The sequence below is a fragment of the Pezoporus wallicus genome, unplaced genomic scaffold (genome assembly GCF_028554395.1).
Source record: "Pezoporus wallicus isolate ANWC-B61680 ecotype Strahan unplaced genomic scaffold, APGP_CSIRO_Pwel_v1 contig_9719, whole genome shotgun sequence".
NCBI lineage: Eukaryota > Metazoa > Chordata > Aves > Psittaciformes > Psittacidae > Pezoporus > Pezoporus wallicus.
Window position 1 is genome coordinate 1238195 of NW_026642910.1, and position 12924 is coordinate 1251118.

The window sequence follows — 12924 nt, forward strand, 5'->3', positions numbered from 1 at the left end:
TTTGATAGACCACACTTGAAGTGGACATGAGCAGCAGAAACACACCTACAGGAGCTTTCTCATCTCTCTGAGAACAAGGAATAATTCATCTGTGAGAAATATGGCAAAGGGAATAGCTTGGAGAAGGGAACAGGAGCTCAACTGGGCTCTAAAAGCTCCTGCTGACGTTTCTAAGCTGTGCTGCTGTATCTCCCATTGACAGATGGCTTCAAAGTGCTGCTCACTGCTCATGCTGCTCCTAAACCCACCTCTATTAGGAGAGAAAGACACTCTTCCAAAGCAGCTTATTCTATTCCCAGCCTAACACTGCAAACTGAAGAGCTTTAGAATAGAGCTGGCTGCAACTCCAGCGTTTCCCCTGGAAGTGAGTTATGGGAAAATTCCCTTCTTTGACAGCTTTCCACCAAAACAAAAAGGGAATCCATTCGGATTTTCCCACAGGAAACTTGCACATTGTGGCTGAGTGGGGTTTTTTTCCTCACTTTCTTGCTCTTTCTAACTTTTTCCAGCTCAAGCTTCATGTTTTGGAGCATTCCTTTTGTTCTGAGCTGGCAGCAGTTGGCCAAGGGCAGTAGCATTGAGGTTTTTCCTCTCTGTTGGAACTCCATGGATGTAGGCACCATTTGGAAGTGCATTTTGAACTGTACTAAAGTCTCTGTCTCATATTCTTCTTCTGAGATGAGAACTGGTCCCTCAAAGGGGAAGGTGCCCTTGGTGGCTCTGTTGTGGGACCTGCAGGAGCATAAAGGCTCACTTGGATCTTCTCTGTACTGCTCTTCATGCAGTGAATGTATTCAGGGGTTACTGGGGATGAGCTGATGTGTGGTCCTCATCTACAACGGGATCATGAGGTGCCCTACCAGTGATGTAAAAGTAGTAGTCATAGTGGTCCGTTTGGCTTTTGCCATGTGAAGAAGTCATCTTAGGTTGAAACAACCATCTCCATGGTGGCACTGGGCTCTGTTACAGCAGAAACAAGGCACTGGAGAAGAGAAGATCCTGCTGGGGGCAGATGGACCCCTCAATGCTGATGCTGCCTGATGTGGGTGAGGAGGTTTAAGCAAACCAAGCTGCTTTTCTCCCACACCAGGCTCCAGCTTTAGACGTGCAGCGAGAGGAGTGATGCAGAACAAAGGTCCCACCAGAGAGACCATCTCCTCGCTCAGTCTGGCAGACAGACCCATGGAGCATCCCTCACATAGGGAATGTTAACAGGGGTGTAATTTATGTGGGGCTTGGACTATTATTATTGGAGCTGCCAAGAGCTCCTTGCCAGCTTTCTCTCTGTTGGTTATTCTTAATCCTTGCTTATTTGTGTGCTCTCTCCCAGCCTCCTCAAGCTTTTCTGACCATGCGCTGCAAACACATGCTTCATAACTTCACTCACGTGAGTTGGCTTTGATGCTGACACCGAGTTAACTATGTGCTTTAGTGTTTATAAGACGGGGTCCTGAGTTTCTTAACCCTCAGCAAAGAAGTTGAGTTCCTGCAATAAATCCCTGTCTGCTCCATCCTGGAGAACAGCTTCGTGTTTCCCCCCACCTCTATTGAGAGACACGACAGATGTGTGATACTTGGCACTGTGGCCTTTTCCTTTCCTGCCCTTTGGTTTTGCTTAGGACCCGGTCTCTGGGTCTCCAGTATCATGTTTTCCCTCCTCTATGGCTCTGAATAATCAATTTGGAAAGCCAGGAAATAAATCAAAGCCTCAGATAGTAATGGAGAAAGAATGAAGGGGAAAGCAGACATATGGATTTCATCACCAATGCAGAATAACATCTCTAATCATAACAACAGAGTGTAAATGAGTCTATGTACTCACAGGAGGCTTGGCCAAAAGGATTGGGTTTGTACATGATTGGGGAAGTGAGTTTGTGGTTTCAGAGTTCCTTGGAACAACAGCATCCTGGCACTGCCTGAACTCTTCCCAGCCCTGTTCTGTGTAGCATGGCTCTGGTTGGGTGATGCTAAAGCTTTGCTGCACCCTGGGCTGGGTCCAGCACTTGAAGGCACTTGTCTGAAGAAGTGCTTGTGAGTGCTCAGCAGTGCTTTGTGGGGACATCAGTGGGGCTTGGAATTCGCTGCCACTCCCCGAAACGCAATCCATCTGAGTGCGAGTTCATCCCTGGCCAAGATAAATGCTGGAGAGGACAGTGTCCAGTGGGGGAAAGCAACCCCAGCTTTGTGTGTTTGCTTTGAAACCATAGATCCCTGTGCTTGTGTCAACAAACACAGTGGGTGTTGGAGAAGGGGCTGCAGAGCCCCTGCCATGGGGATGCTTCCTTGACTTGCACAATGGGTGTTGGAAACAGCAGTTTTGGTTGCTTTCCCCTGGAACAGGGTTCTTGCTTATATGTTCTTTTGCTTGTGTAATGGAAAGGCAAATAGGATGCTGGTGGGCACCATGATCTGGTAGAGCTAAAGCTATTGCAGACTTTTAGGCTGAAGTCATAGAATCACAGATGGTTTGGGTTGGAAGGGACCTCAAAGCTCATCCAGTCCCATGGGCAGGGACACCTTCCACTGGAGCAGCTTGCTCCAAGCCCCTGGGTCCAACCTGGCCTTGAACACTGCCAGGGATGGGGCAGCCACAGCTTCTATGGGCACCCTGTGCCAGCGCCTCAGCACCCTCACAGGGAAGAGCTTCTGCCTAAGAGCTCATCGCAATCTCCCCTCTGTCAGGTTAAAGCCATTCCCTTTGGCCTGTCCCTATATCCCTTGTCCAAAGCCCCTCTCCAGGTTTCTTGTAGTGAAATCAGTGATGCTGTAGCATTTGGATGGGTTTAGAGGTTGCCTTTACCCCGCCCCTTCTTGGACATCATCTTCTCAACCTCTATCAATGGAGAAGTTGGCTTTCTTTTTCCTCTGTCTCTAATAAAATGTATGAGCTGATGCCCTTTTACTGGCTGGGTGGTGGGTGTTGAAACCCAGATGGCTTGTTTTTACAGCTTAGGGGATAATACCACAAACCATGACACCATCGAGAGGTGGGGAGATAATAGAAGCCAAGGGTGAGTTGTTCTTCATGGTGTGCTCATATGCAGCTGGAAAATGAAGCTCGTGCACTGTGCTGGTTACTAGGGTCTTCTAGAAGGGGTTTGGTGATGTGTTTCTCAGTCCCTGCAAATCCCTGGGGGAGACTTGAGGGTTTTCTATGGAAAAATCCAAAGGGAGGAATATTGAAGTCAGATATTGTGATTTCTGGTAACTTTATCAAAGCCCTTGTCAAATCCTTCTTATGAAACAACCTCATCCTGAGGTTTTGCTGCTGTGATGTGGATCCTGCCCCACTTCATCCCATAGGGTCATGACTTCTCCCCAGCTCCTTTCCCAACCCTTTGAGTGCACATTCAGCCCCTTTCACCAGCAATAAACCCCACACATTGCTCTGCTTTTGCAACCGCCCCTAAAGAAACTCTTCCTGGCAGGATCCTGTCATTGCATTTCATTGTGAAACAGCTTTTCCTCAGCGAAACTCATGCCCTCTGTGCCAGTTCCGGCTGGGATAAGCTGGATGTGGATGCCAAAGCCTGAGCTTGGATGGGCTCTGGATCCTGTCAACGCTTGGAGGCTGTGTGACCACCTTCCATGGCCAGTGGAGGTGGGGAATGAAGGTAGGTAGGGTCAAAATGACAAACACATGATGGAGTGTAGGTCAGGAGCTCCAAACTGTCTCTCTGTGTCAGGTTCTGCAGGTCCAGAGGGTTTGTTGAAGCCAAACTTAGTTCTCAAGGCTTTGTCTGGGATGTAGCTCCTGGCACTGGAAGATGAAACCATTGCCAGGAGTGGAGCAGGCACTTTGGGTGCATTTAATGGTAGAGTAATCTTTCACCCAGTGAAATTCACTGTCTCATCTGCTTTGAGTGCAACCCTGCTGCGTGGACACTATCAGCAAGCCCTGAGACATCCATGCAAGGTTGGCCCATACTCTTAATACTGCAACTGCTGCGGTCCAGCCCTTGGGTTTGTGTTGTGCAGTGCTTCAGAAAGACCTGTGTTAGCCAGTAGTTGAGTGTCCATTTCCCTTGCAGATCCCCCAGCTCCACCAAAGGCAACATGTACCAGCACGTCTGCTCTCCACAGTCTGGATTCAGCTTGGAGAAAGGGTTCCAGTTAAGAAATCTGTGCTATGTCTTACTGGAGAGCCCTTTATTGAGGGGCTGGAGGCACAGATGGGGAATTCACTTGGGTTTCTGGTACCATTAATCATTAATTCCTCAACGTGAGGAAGTCATAGAGCTTGCTCAATAGCATCACAGTGCAGGGAAACATGGATTTGTCAAGCACTTTGGATTGGGGGGACACCTCTCAATACTTCTGGGTATTAAGCTCGGAACTCAGCTTAAATTACAGTGGGCATCTCTCATTGTGGGCTTACGCCTCAGTTTCCCCACTCAATAAATGGCAATAGTAGCTGCTTCCAAAGCTACGTCTCAGTCTCCCCTCTGGAGGTTAAAGCCATTCCCCTTGTCCTGTCCCTCTCCAGCTTTCTTCCGTGCTCCTGATCCTTTTGGAGCACCCCAGGGCCTCTGCTTCCCTCCCTGCCACCTGAAATCAGAGCCTTTGCTGGAGCAGGGACTGGATGCTTTGTTACCATCACACTGCAGAGCTGTGATGACAACACAAGGACCCTCCTAGGCTGTTCCTGCCTTGCACTGGCACCGTGTTGGGTCGGAGGAGTAGAAACACGTGTGTGTGTAATTCCTGCTGAGCCAATATGACTCACCCCGAACACGCAGGGCAGATGGTTGTGCTGATGAGGTGTCACTTTTACAGTTGCTTGCTGAATACAGCCGCGTTCGGAGGCTGCTTTCCATGCCTGAGGAGCACTTGTGCTGGAATCAGGGAAAGACACTGAGGCTGGAGTGGTCCAGAGCAAAGCTTCTGCATTCCCGATGAATTGGGAGTCCGTGGTTCATCCCAGCGTGGCTTTAGGGCCTTAAGCTGGCAGTCAGTGGGGTATAGATGATAGATCCTCAGTTATGTTGAAGATGATACCTCTGGTTCACTGTGATCTATTTATATAGGCAGAGTACTTAGAAGTTCTTTAACCTCCCAGAGCTTATGCGCGCCCCTCACAGTGATGCAGATGGATTGGAGAAGTCAAACTACCCCAAACCCAGCCCAAACCTTCAAATCAAATCAAGTAAAAACTCTTAAAGGAGTTCGCAGCACCAGTCCCCAGGGTGCTTTTGACCATCTTGCCAATGCAATATATGGTTTATGGTCCTTTTACAACGTGGGGAGTGTAATTGGGGTCAGTACATGTTTGCATTAGGAGCGGGGCTGCTGAATTAACCCTTCCAAGGTCTCAGCTACCTTTCCTCTTGGGCTCAATGTCACGTTTCCTATGGCCTTTCCAGGTTTCCAAGGGTGATATCTCCTTCTCCATGGCCCATACTGGACCTTCTCAAAACCCCTGTGCCATGATATGAGCGTGGCTTTAAGGAGATGGTTTGGGAGCATGGTCCCAACTCCTTCCCCTCGCATTGGCAGCTCCTGGTTTCTGGGTTGTCTGGATCTGAGTCTTGTTTGCGAGGGAATAGGAAAGAGAGGATTCCAAAGTCTCTCTGCCTCCAGTGTAGCTTGGTATCTTCCACTTCAGTCCTTAGTTTTTCGGGAGCGAACCTCTATTGATCTACTTGGCAAACTCAAGCATTAATGAAGATGGGGTGAACTCTGCTCCACGGTGCATCTGAATATCCCCTAAGGCATGAAGAGTGCGCAGAACTGGAGCTTTTCTCCTACCTACCACAAGAATAATGCTGAAATGATGCTTTTTTACCCAAGCTTTGGTGATTACAGCTCCGTAGTTGCCTTTCCCAAGCCATTTCAGAACTGGTCTGTGGGGATAACGATCACCACAACCCAAGCTGTCACCTCCTTGTATATTCATTGAGGACTGAGCAATAGGACAAGGGGTGATGGGTTCAAACTGAAACAGGGGAAGTTCAGTTTGGAGATAAGGAAGAAGCTCTTCCTTGTGAACTGGGACTGGCACAGGGTGCCCAGAGGAGCTGTGGCTGCCCCATCCCTCGCAGTGTTCAAGGCCAGGTTGGACACAGGGGCTTGGAGCAAGCTGCTCTAGTGGAAGGTGCCCCTGTCCCTTCCAACCCAAACCATTCTAGGAGTCTATGGTTTAGCATCCAAACACTGAGGCCTCCAAACGTGCAGGCTCCCTTCTCAAACTATGGGCTGGAAAAACCCTCTCTCTGTGCCTTGGCTCCTCCTATGGAGAGAGGAGGACTCCTACCTCCCTCATAGAAGAGTTGTGGTCGATAATGTTCACCAAGTGCTTTTTAATCCCCTGCTGACAGGTTCTGTGCAAGTGTGAGTTATAATTATTACGTCAACGTGGCTCAGATTTTCCTGCACGAGCCCTCAGCTTGCCACAGAGATGTTTCCCCAGCCTTTATGTGGATGCCATTGGGTTTGCAGCTTCCTGGCCTGTTGCAGGCAGCTCTAGGAAGGCCCGAAAGAAAGAATTCAATCCTTCTCATCAGCTGTGAAAGCCAAACCAAACCCCACTCGCAGCAAGACTTTCCAAGAGGAAAATTGATTGGACATCAACAGGCAAGAGATGCAGCTTCGTTAAGGATGGGTGAATGGCTCTAGCTCCTACATCCAAGTGCCCATCAGGTTTAGCCCATAGGTCACTTGGGTCTCCATGGGCAGCTGAGAAAACACGTTCTCCATCACATCAGCTCATCCAGCTAAAGTAAACCATGAGGTCATGCCACCAGCATAATGAGCACCTCTGCTTGGGTCCTCTGCACCCCCCAGCCCCAGCTTGCATACAGGTGTGTTGTTATTAAGCAGCTGGTATAACAACCCCATGCCAGTGCCAAGTATGAAACAGCTCTGGCCCTGTCCAAAACTAACACAGCCGGGGCTGGGAATGGGGTCCAGGGGGTGCAGTTCTGCCTCCTGGAGAGGAAAACAAATCATCCAGGTTCAAAAGCAGGAATTGGGGCAGCAGGCTTGGAGGAATCCCTGTGCCTCCCCCCAGGAGAAAAGGAGTTAATAGGTAGCCAAGGCAAAGGTTTAAAAATAGAGCTCTTTGCATAGCTGTTTGGTGAGGTCTCTGTCAGGTTGGCTGTGTTTGCTGCTCCGCTCTGGTCCCAGCAGGTTTGTCCTGGTGGGTGTTTGCAGGGATGGGGAATGGGGAAAATGGCCTTTGGAAAAAGTGATTTTGGAACGCAGGTGATGGGCTGAGGTCTGGTCCTTGGTCCCTTTGGCACGGTCCCGCTGGAATGGACCAGGTGGATGTGAAACTGGAAGGCAGTTCATTGAGCCCGAGGTATGTTTCAAGGGGGGGGGTGTTCCAAGAGGTCCTCCCTTCCCTTCTTGCATGAGGTTATTCCTCTTATTCTGTGGTCTTGAGACTTGCCTCACCCAGTGGAAGATGCAGCTGATGCTCTTATCAGTGGGGATGTGCTGATTGATAGGAGATGTGACCACACTGCTGGGAGCTGAGGTCCCCAGAAGACCCCATTGCTCTCCAATAGGGGTTGGCACTGAAATGAGCTGCTCCTGCAAGTCCATTACTGAGCTGACAGCAATTCCTGTGTGTTGAGCACAGGGTATGATTGCCACTGAATGAGAAAGGTGATGCTGAACCTGGATTTGTGGACATGGGCTAAAGGATTGCTGTGATTCCCCCCCCATCCCCTTTTTCCCATTTACTTCACACACATCTCTGAGAGCCTGTTTAAAGATGCCCTGGGGAGATGGGGGATTAGATAGGAAACCAGATTAGCCCCTTAGGAGTTCAACAATGTGCTTTTGGTTTAATATAGAAGATACCATTTAATATGCGTGTAGAAAAATGCACTGTTGCGTAGCTGAGATGGCATTTTCCCATCCTGCTTCCCCTGCCATGGCTTTTTCCCCACTGGAGTGATCAATAAATACAGAGCAGGTGCTCACGGAATGTGGTCTGATCCGAAGGGAAGAGCTGGTGTCCGGTTTTATACCAGGACTTCTTGATTCCCTGCCTTCGCTGCAGCTTGCTCCTGCTCCCATCAGGGAGGAGAGGGGGCTTGGGACAGAGCCTGAGCCAGCACAAGGTCTCATGCTCTGTTAACACTGTCCTTGTGCATCTTTCTGTCTCTGACACTGGGGAAAGGATGCAAAGAGCTTGGCCTGCCTGTGCTAGAGCTTCCAGAAGGGTTTTACTGAGTCAACTGAAGGTGGTAATCCAAAGAGAGAGTCAGGGCACACTGAGAGAGGACTGCAGAGGCCTCCAAAGTGAATGGAGACTTGAACCACTGCACAAGGAGCTTGATTCCTTTAAGCTAATACAATCCAGAAAGACTCAGCTGACTCTTCCTTAGTGTCCTGTGTCAACAAGGCCTTATCAGATGGTGGATCCTAGAAGCACTTGGGACGACCATCTTCCATGTGGAGTAAGAAAGAGGCATCCCATTGCCTCCCCTTTAGTCCCCATCACACTTGATAGCAGAGATTGCTGCCATGTAGTGTAGTTGCCAGTGAATTCTATCCATATGATGTGTTTCTTTGCTGTCACACCAAGACCAGCAGGGAAGAGTATTCCCTAATCCCTGACCATGATGTCACCTGACATTCCAAGACCACTGAGTGTCCTAAATAGGCAGGAAGGGACCAGGAGCTTTGTCAGCCCATTCCTCCCACCACAGTGAAGGCCTGCCTGCCAAAAGCCTGTCACAGCCAATGAGGAGAGGATGATGCTTACATAGCCCTCGAGAGCAGGAGAAGGGATTCTGTGGAATAGCATGGGGAATGGGAAATGTCCCACAGATTGGCTTTTGTTACACCCCTGGATTGGATGGGGGGTTGGATTTGGCAGGGGTTTGAGTGTGTACCTAGGATTAGAAGACCTAAAGTCCCTTAAACCCCAGTTTGGGATTGGAAGGGTTAGGACTGACACTAAGAATTTCCTCAGTTTTAGGCTGATTTATAGAATTTAGGTCAAAATTCCCAACTCCAAATGAATTTCTCCATTGCAGAATGAAGCCAGGGTGGGCTTTAACCACAGATTTGGGAATCACCTTGCTGTAGGTGAATAGGATGGGATGACCAAGCCGTGCAGGCCAGAACTGAGGTGCCATTAAAGACAAATGGTGGTGAAAACCTTTCTCTTGGTGGAAGTTAGAGAGGAAGATTTAGGCAGCCAGAGCGTGAAGGGAAGGGCAGGGAGGTTAATTCCCATTATCCAGGCCTTGTAGCATCTCCATGGCCGCCTCTGGCCTCTCTCCAACAGGTCCAAGTTGTGCAAGAGCAGAGAGAAAACAGGAGACTCATCTTGAGTGCCAGGATCCAGCTCTCGACTACTCAGACCTCCCTCCTTCCCCATTACCCACCCAGCAGCACCACTGAAAGCATTCCTGCAAGGACCAGCACCATTTCCCATCCATTGCCTCACCTTGGAGGAATGCATTGCCTTCCCAAGCCTGCCCTTGAGGTGGAGCTTGTGTTGCAAACACCCCTCTCTTGCTCTGGGATGTGTTTGGCATGGCTCCTGCTCTCCTGCTGGGATAGTCCTCGCTTTTCCCATTTGGGATGTGCCGTGCCGAGGCTGGATTTATTATTGGTGACTGGCCTCTGCTGTTGCCTCGCTGATTCCTGCTCTGATCTCAGAGGATAACTCTCTCCTAGGCTCATCCCAGAGCATTCCTTCCTTATCTCCCACCACCATGAGTTATGCTCGCAAGAATCAGCCCTTATTTCTTAGCACAGCCCAGCCAAAAGCCATCTCCAAGGGTTTCCAGTTGCATGTGCAAAAAGCCCACCTCCCTTTTCTTGCTCCTGTTAGGAATAACCTCCCCCTTCAGCGACCAGGATGCTCCTTCAAGGATGTTGGGCTTCCCAGAGGCTTGGAGATGGTGCCCCAAAGGGGTTAGTGTATTCAGCTCGTGTTTTCCCTTAATGGAGAGCAGTGAAATAAACACCAGGTCCCTTTATCTCTCCTTTAAGCTGTAAACTGAGGCAGGAAAGCTCAAATCCTGGATGCTCTGCATGTTCCCTGCTCCAGATTCAATCCAGCCTGGAGAAACTGATAACCTGCTTCTACTCCTGGTGCTTCCAAAGTTAAAGCAGAGGAGCGTGGAGCCTGCCTGCAGCCCCATAGCGAAGCATCCTCCTTATCCCTCAGTGCTGGGGTGAGATGTGAAACAGAACTGATGGCAAATCCAACTGGATGAGGGGAGTTTGGCTTCAGTTGAAAGTCAGAGGGAGCCTCTGGTGCACAGAGGTGAGGAATTACAAAGGCAATGGAAGGGGCTGCAATCAGCAGGGGAAGAATAGGAAAGAGCCGAGGGGCAATTAGATAGATCATGGTATCAAACAGCCTGAGAGTGTCAGCAGCTCCCAGAGACCAAGCAATCACTAGATATAGAAACACCAACGTGTGGAGGTGGTTGCAGTGCAGTAAACACAACCTGAGGAAGCCCTGGTTGTAGCTACAAGCTGCTGGAGCTCTGCTATGGGGGAGCTGAAGCTGTCGGGAGCACAAAATGAATCCTGGAGCAGGGATGCAGCAGGACATCAATTCCCCTCCTCATTTGGTCCTTTACTAGTGTCACCCCATTGGTATGGGGAAAGTTACTCTTGTGTAGTGCTGATAATTCCTGCTTATGGTCCCTTCTGCCTCCAAGTGCATTGGCTTGGGTGGGTTTCCATGGCCAAACTCCTGCTGCAGGTAATGGAGAGTTATCCTGGATGCATGGTGTGTGATAGAAGGGGGTTTCATCAGGGAACGTGGAGAGGAGATAACCGAGCACAGAGATGGTGACTGCTTTAAGAAAGTGAGCAATTGTGAAGGGAAAGGAGTTAAAAAGAAGCCAGTTATTTAAAGAACCCGGATTATTTGGCCTGTGCTTCCCAGACAAGACATTTTTGATTCCAGTGCAAAGGAATACAGGCAGGACATCAAGTTACAAGCCAGAAATACCATGTAACCGGTAATAGCCCTTTATTGACATAGGAAATAGGGTGGTTTTGATCAAATAAGAGCCCACACAAATGATTTTCTGTGCTTAGGATTCACAAGGAAACCCTTTGAGGAGGTTTCTGGAGGAATGTGCTTGCTTATTTTGTTCCTGTGTTCTTTCAGCTTGTTCAGTTATTAAAGAGAGGAGTCGATTGCAGGAGGAGCTTCAGCATCCCCTCATACCCTGAGGCTTGCCCTCAAATCCATCAGGTAGGCGCCTGGCTGAGGTGTAAACGGTGGGGATTGCTTCTCCCTAGTGGGAAACACTTGGAATAAGGCTGAATGTCCCTTTCCCAGATGCCAGGCTTCATCCTCTGGCTGCAGTAGTTGTCAGGGCAAACACAAGTGCCCTATTTCACTGCTGGAGAGGTTTTGGGGTGCTATTGGTGATGTCTGTGTTTGCAGGGCCAGCAGAACTAACCAGCCACTGAAGCCAGCAGTCCCGGTGTTGTGGTCCATCTCCGTGCCAGTTTTCCTCACCCTTTTGGAGATCCAATGATTCATGAAGACCTCAATTAATTTGGGAAAGGGAATAAAATAGCGTTAAACGTGATGAACCTCGCGCTGCTGCCAACCCCACAGTCATTTCCGGACTCTTCCAGCTGGATTTGTGGATGGAATCCTTGAACTTCTTTGCTGACTGGCATCATTACAAGGTCGGTTGTGTTCCACTTCCTTCATTTCCTTTGGTGGTGGTGGTTTGGGAGGATGTGAAGTCATGAATGTAGGGAGAAGGGGAACAGGTCCCACCTGATCCGTGCTCCCTGCTTTAGTTGGCTGTTGGGAGGAAGAAGTAAACTCCGAGTGCCTCCATCTCACAGTTTACAAACACAAATAAGCCCTGCACAGCAACTTAGGCCATGCTGAAAGGTTCAAATATACACAAGGAGAGTGTTTATTTGAGTGGGCTCTCGGTTCCTCTGTCATTGTAGGAGAGCCAAAAAGCTAATTCCCGACAAGTGGAGCTCTGGAAGCAGCAGGGAAGGGCCTGAAGTTATTCATGGATCTGGGTTTTGGTGTCTTGAGTCAGTTCTTGGACAAAAGGTTGTTTTGGCTTCAGCCAAACCAGCCTTTTCCTGAGCTCTTCATTTAGATGCTCTGATGCACAACTGTATCCCAAGCCAGGCTCAGGCTTTTCTGCTTGCCAGGGCTGTTTTCCTCTCCACAGAAGGGTCTGCACTGCAGGGTCCAAGCCATGGACGGGTTTCCCTGGGATTCTGTTGGGTTTGGAATGGTGTGTGGAGCAGTCTTGGATCTGCTGGAGACACTTTCTCCTTGCTTAAACCTCTGCTGCGTGTAAGTGCACAGGCCTTACGCATTAGGCTGAGCTTTCACAGATGGACTGGGAAGAGTCAGTGCTGAAGCTGAAGCCAGCACAAGTGGAGTTTGGGAATAGCTGGCTCAGCAGGGAGGAGGGGTATAAACGGCAGGAAAGGAGGCAGATGAGGTGGGACAGTGCATCAAATCAAGGGAATGGGAATTATCTGTTATTAGGATGCACTGGAAAGCATCTGGGTCTGAATGGCTTCATACAGGGAGTTTGTCACATAGAATCATGGAATCCCAGCCTGGTTTGTGTTGGAAGGGACCTTAAAGCTCATCCAGTTCCAATCCCTGCCACGGGCAGGGACACCTTCCACTAGAGCCGGTTGCTCCAAGCCCCTGTGTCCAACCTGGCCTTGAACACTGCCAGGGATGGGGCAGCCACAGCTTCTCTGGGCACCCTGCACAGATTCCCTATGGATGATGTATGTGATAGTTCCCACTCCACTTGCTCTCGGCTACCTCCAGCCTCTTGTACCTATTTTAAAAGGCATCCCACAGCTGTAGGCTGCCCATGGCCAGGAAATGACCAGAGCATTCCACTCCCTGCTACCTTCCTGACAAGCCTGGAGGCTTTTACTGCTTTCCTTAGCTTGGTTCTTCCCCCCTGAAAGCTTTTCATGTCACAG

The 12924-nt window shown here is 49.6% G+C and overlaps 1 long non-coding RNA gene across 2 annotated transcripts in view; it reads left to right on the plus strand.

Annotated features, from left to right (window-relative positions):
* LOC130611935 (uncharacterized) overlaps positions 1-12924 on the plus strand; it is a 52927-nt gene that overhangs the window by 17064 nt on the left and 22939 nt on the right. Inside the window, exons 1-2 of one of the 2 annotated variants that reach the window (XR_008975355.1) lie at positions 7137-7300; positions 11378-11628. This is a non-coding gene — a long non-coding RNA (uncharacterized LOC130611935). Of the gene's footprint in view, positions 1-7136; positions 7301-11377; positions 11629-12924 lie in introns of those variants that run through there. The other variant, XR_008975356.1, reaches the window with a different exon arrangement.